The sequence below is a fragment of the Gadus macrocephalus genome, chromosome 12, assembly GCF_031168955.1.
Source record: "Gadus macrocephalus chromosome 12, ASM3116895v1".
NCBI lineage: Eukaryota > Metazoa > Chordata > Actinopteri > Gadiformes > Gadidae > Gadus > Gadus macrocephalus.
The window spans coordinates 21,177,138-21,183,486 of NC_082393.1; positions in this window are offsets into that span (position 1 = coordinate 21,177,138).

Sequence of the window (6,349 nt, forward strand, 5' to 3'; positions counted from 1 at the left end):
TGGCGAGCGAATGTCATTTTAAAATAACAAACAAACTCAAAGCCGATTCATGCATCCAAAACTTTCTGTTCAAAACCAAATAAACAAATCAAAAACAGTTGATATTCGCTTCAAATACTTTTTCTTTTCAAAACTTGGGAATTAATACAGCGCCGTACCGAGCGGTTGAAAACAATGTTGGCGTCTCCTGTGGCTGCCATGATGCGTGCCTGCCTGCTTTCAGCGAGTAATTAATATTATTTGTAATTATTTTTTAAAAATATTTATCAGTCACAGCACTCGCAGCAGCCTCTTCGGGTAAGTCGAGTAATTTAATGCCAACCGTAATATTGCGTAGGCAGGGGCGATTCTAGGGAGTGTGGGGGCCCTAGGCAGAGGATTGTTGACGGGGGGGGGGGGGGGGGGTATGGAGCGATTTTTTATTTATTCATTTATTTTTGGCTCTAGGGGGCACCCTAGTAGTGGCCCGGGGCCCCAAGCAATTGCCTGGTATGCCTAATGGGATGCAGCGCCTCTAGGCTACCAAACACCGTTGCCATTCAACTCAGTGTCCGCTGACTTTCTGCTTAATGTGAAACTCATAACAAGTCGTGCATGTATGCAAGTGTTCGAGAACCGTTTTAGCACCGGAACCATTTGAAAAGTAGGCACCGGTATCGGATAAAACCCAAACGATACCCAACCCTAATCATAAGTGCAAGGTCTGTCTACACATCCCTCGGCGACTTTAAGTGATAAAAAGTCAACACAGTGCCTAAAACCCATCAACGTCATTCAAGTTAAGTAAAAGGAAAAAACTCTCGAACACGAGAAGTTAACTGAGCTCTCGCGGATGCCGGGCCCAAGCAACATTTGTTTCGCTACGACTCCTTTCAGCTGCCCACCCCTCCTTCTCCTGCACAAAAAAGAACATTTTGAAAAGAGAAAACTTACATTTTACATTTTATTAGTACATGGCATAAAGATAATTATGAGCCTTTGATTTGTTGTCCAGAATCCAGACAAATTCCTGTTCCCCACTTGTATTGGAGTGAGCGGCGATATCTACTTCTGGGCCCCTTGAATCGAGGGACCCGTCCCCGCTTAAACAGCTGCAATACCAGGCTTGGCCGCTGAGCACTGGTGGATTGCGGAAGTATGCAAAGCTCCCGGGGGCCTGCACGCAGGGCCATATACATCCTATAGAGTGGCGAAGTCATGCCCCTTCCGGTAGAGCCCATGGGACCTATGAGATCGAAAAATATGTATGGTTTCAATGGAGAGAAAGTAAATATCTTCTGGTCCCAGACTTTATTTGCCCCGGATTACACATGTTGTTTGTGGATTTAAATTATAATTTTATGTCAAGAGTTTGACCGTTGTGCAATTATTCAGTTAAAGGCTGTAGAGAAAAGACAACTTGACGCCCAGTTATCTAGGTGTTCTTATCCGATCTCGCTTGTCCGTTCATGTACCGATTTGGGTCCGAAGTAGATCGGGTAAAGGTGTTTACATGCATTTTAAAAGTCTGGTTAAGTCTTATTCGTTTCTTTATCCGATAATGACTCTGCATGTAAACGCACGCACTGACTCAGAACCTTTCAATCGCTGTGCGGGAGAGGGAAAGGGGCTAGATAGCCCTTCCGGCCCAAAAATCAACAACTTTACCCTGATGTGATAAGGATTGCAATTATGCAGAGGACCAGAAATTTGTTTGCCATTCAAATCCTAATGTCAAGAAAGGTACATTCCACACGATGCGTCTGATGTGAACGAAGACATTGCCCTGTTGTGCCTCCATGTCTCGCCGGCTGGGGACTCACATGTACATGTATTTGTCGAGCTTGGCGGCAAAGTGGCACGGCATCTGCCCGCAAAAAATACATACATTTACCAATGTATAAAGAGGAAATTTGGGTTTGTGACACACACAGACTGTCAGAGTTGGGGATTGAGCCCGGATCTGCAAATCCACAGTTCTACTCTAAACCCAACAAAAAGGGAAGGGTATAGACTCAAGTGCAGAGAGGGTTAACTGAAGTGTTATTTATTATAACAAAGTCTTTGGGCAAAAACACAGAAGATCACAAAATTCCAAAGCGTGGGCAAAAAGTCCAACAGAGATGGCATAAACTCAAAAACAGGTAAATCTTTGTCAAAAAAGCCAAAAATTCAAAACGTCATACCAAAGGGGCAAATCCAAGTTGGTAGTCCAGAGAGCAGGCAAGCGGTCAAAACACAGAATCAATAATAATGTCCTATACAAGACTTGGCTTGGGTCAGAGTGCAAACGTGGCACACCAAAGGCTAAGCACTGAACACAGGCAAAAGCAGGGCTTAAATACATTGCTTAATTGGTCATCATGTGACAGGAGCAACAAAACACAGGTGACAGGAGTAATTGGTAATGCAAGGAAACAGAAAATACTTAAATAACACATGCACGGCCACTAGATGCCGCCAAAGTCCAAAGTGCAAAAAAAACATAATTCAAAACCATGTCAGGACCCCTTCCCCTAGGAACGTCTCCTGACGTTCCTAGGGCGGTCCGGGTGAGCAGCATGAAAGTCCTTACAGAGGTCTGTATCGAGAACGTCCCGTGCTGGAACCCAGGTACGTTCCTCTGGCCCGTATCCCTCCCAGTCAAACAAGTACTGCAACCCGCCACGAACCTGACGGGAATCCACAATACAGCGGATGGTGAAGGCTGGTTGGCCTCCAATAACATTGGGGGGAGGGGGTGTTTCAGGGGCAGGGGCCAGAGGGGAAGTGAATACAGGGCGTAATAGGGACACATGGAAGGTGGGGTTTTAAGGGAGCGAGGTAACTGGAGGCGGTAACACACAGGATTAATACTTCGGACCACCTTGAAGGGGCCCACATAGCGAGGGGCCAGCTTGCGGGATTCCACCCGCAGTGGGAGGTCCTTGGTCGACAGCCAAACCCTTTGACCAGGGCGGAAGCTGGGGGCTGGCCTCCGAAGCCGGTTAGCTTGGCGCTGGTTCCTTTTGGAGGTCCGCAGGAGAGCCCGTCGGACCTGTTTCCAGGTTCTTTTACACCGTCTCATGAACTGTAGCGCCGATGGGACACTCACATCCCTCTCCTCCTCAGGAAACAAAGGTGGCTGAAATCTAAACTGGCACTGTAATGGAGACATGCCAGTAGATGTGGACTGGAGTGTGTTGTGGCGTACTCAGCCCACGGCAGCCGAGAACTCCAGGATGATTGGTTGTCAGCCACTAGACTCCTCAGGGATGCCTCCAGCTCCTGGTTGACCCTCTCCGTTTGCCCATTGGATTGGGGATAGAACCCGGATGTGAGGCTGGCCATGGCTCCAATGAGTTTACAGAAGGCACGCCACACCCGGGAGGAGAACTGAGGACCCCTGTCGGACACAATGTCCTGGGGAAGCCCATAGACTCGGAAAACATGTTTAAATATTAGTTTGGCAGTTTGAAGAGCAGAGGGGTAACTTTGGCAAGGCAATAAAGCGACAGTACTTGGAGAACCTGTCTACCACTACTAAAATAACTGTGTTACCTTCAGAGGAGGGAAGGCCAGTAATGAAGTCCACTGACAGGTGTGACCAAGGACGACCAGGAACAGGGGGTGGAGAAGACCTAGAGGACGTTGATGCTGTGTCTTACTACGAACACAGAAAGTGCATGCTGCCACAAACGACTTGAAATCCTTCTCCATCTCCACCAGAAACGTCTTTTCAAAAGCTCCAGAGTCCTTTGATTGCCAGGATGTACTGCCAGGCATAAAGAGTGCACTGTAATACTTTGGACCTCACCTTCTGGTGAACAAAAAGACAATCTGATGGACCCGTTCCAGGTCCTGGATCCTGCTGGAGAGCCCTCCTGACCTCGGCCTCAATGCCCCAGCGGATAGGAGCCACAATCCTGGAGCTGGGGATAACGGGACACTTGTCTTCCTCAGTGCCGAGGGTCTCAAACTGTCTAGATAGGGAATCTGGTTTCTGGTTCTTGGTGCCTGGTCGGAATAAGATGGTGAGGTTAAACCTGGGGGGAAAAAGTGCCCACCGGGCCTGGCGGGCATTCAATCTCTTAGCCTGCTTCAAATACTCCAGATTTCTATGGTCCGTCCAGACTAAAAACGGATCTTGGGCCCCCTCCAGCCAATGTCTCCACTCCTCTAATGCCATCTTGACAGCCAATAGCTCTCTGTCCCCAACATCATTTCGGGCCTCAGTGGGAGATAGGCGATGAGAGTAGAATGCACAAGGATGCAACTTCCCGTCGGAGATACGCTGTGAACGAACTGCACCAACCCCCACATTGGATGCATCCACCTCTACAACAAAAGGCAGAGAGGGATCTGGCAGTGCAAGGATAGGTGCAGACGAAAAACGCTCCTTGAGTAGTCTGAACGCCCCTTCAGCCTGAGTCCATATCAACGCCCTTAGTGAGGGCAGTGATTGGTGCAGCCTCAGGGCCAAAGTTCCTGATGAATTTCCTGTAGAAATTGGCAAATCCCAAGAACCGCTGCACCTCTTTGACAGACCTAGGGGATGCCCAGTCCCTCATAGTCTGAGTCTTCACCGGATCCATTTGAACACGACCCTCCTTCAAGATGAACCCTAGAAAAGTCACCTCAGACACATTTCTCCGGCATAACAAACAGGTGGTTCTTCAGCAGCCTCAGTAAAACTTGCCGGACATGGTGACGGTGATCTGAAAGGGACTTAGAAAAAATCCAAATATCGTCAAGGTAAACAAAAGCAAAGTGGTTAATCATATCTCAGAGAGCATAATTTATAAGGGCTTGGAACACTGCAGGTGCATTAGTAAGACCAAAGGGCATAACTTGATACTCGTAATGCCCTGTTGGAGTGTTGAAAGCGGTCTTCCATTCATCGCACCTGCGGACGCGAATGAGATGGTACGCATTTCTCAAGTCGAGTTTGGTGAAGACCTTGGCACCCTGGAGCAAATCAAAGGCAGTAGACATTAGTGGCAGGGGATAGCGATTACGGATGGTGATCATCCTTCTTGCCCACAAAGAGGAATCCAGCCCCGGCTGGAGAGGTGGAGGGTCGAATAAATCCAGTAGCCAGGGCTTCTTTAATGTATTTGTCCATGACCTCACGTTCTGGCAAAAACAGGGAGGAGATACGCCCACGGGAAGGACTGGTACCAGGCAAAACTCAATGCTACAGTCATAGGACCTGTGAGGGGGCAACACAGATGCTCTCGCCTTACTAAGGACTTCTTTCAGGTCCAAATATTCAACAGGAACTTGAGATAGCTCCAAGGTATCAACAGGTTCCACTAGTGGTCGGGCAGACCTTGGCAGGAGACAAGTGGCATGGCAAGTGGGTCCCCACTCAAGAACAGTTCCAGTGGCCCAATCAATACAGGGATTGTGCCGGTTTAACCAGGGAAAACCAAGAACCACAGGGAACCCGGGTGAGTCAATCAGGTAGAGGGTAATTTCCTCCCGGTGAATGTCTGACTGGAGTCTCAGGGGGGCAGTGGCAGCAGTCATTCTTCCTTTACCTAGGGAGCGACCATCAAGAGCAGAGATAATGAAGGGAGGATTAACTGCAATCTGAGGCACCTGTAGACGTCGGGCTACACTAATGTCCATAAAATTTCCGCCAACGCCGGAGTCGATGAAGGCCTGAAAAGTGTGTCGCTGCCCTCCCCATGATAGACATACAGGTAAGAATACTCCTGCACCTGGGGAGGCGGGAGATAATGTTAACCCAGTCACGATTCTCTCTAATCTTGACAGGGCTGACCATTTCCCGGGAAGTCAGGACAAGAGGCTCGGAGGTGGCCTGCCTTAGCACAGTAATAGCATAGCCCCTCCCTTCTACGGCGATCCTTTTCAGCTTTAGGGAGATGGGTTCCTCCGATTTGCATGGGCTCAGGATCACTGCACGATGTGGGAGCAGGACCCCAGGATGGAGCTGGAACATCAGCCGACCTTCGGGCGTGAGGTTGGGTATGGTGGAGCTCATGCAGGCATTTGTCTAGCTGAATAGCCAGGGAGACAAATGTCTTAAAGTCATTGGGTGTCTCCACGGTAGCCAATCCATCCTTCAGGGCATCAGACAATCCGTCGTAGAAGACTGAGACTAGGGCCTGCTCGTCCCACCCACTATCAGCTGCCAGGGTTCTGAAAGTAATTGCATAGTCAGCAGCACTGTCTAGTCCATTTCATAGTTTAAGGAGTTCTTTGGCTGCCTCCTGGCCCACTGCTGATTGGTCGAAGACACGCAACATTTCTTCTTTGAAATTTGTATAATTAGAGCAGATAGCGCCCTGTTGACCCCAGAGAGCAGTCGCCCAGGCTAGAGCCTTGTCAGTTACTAGGGTGATTAACTAAGCTTGAGGGCTGT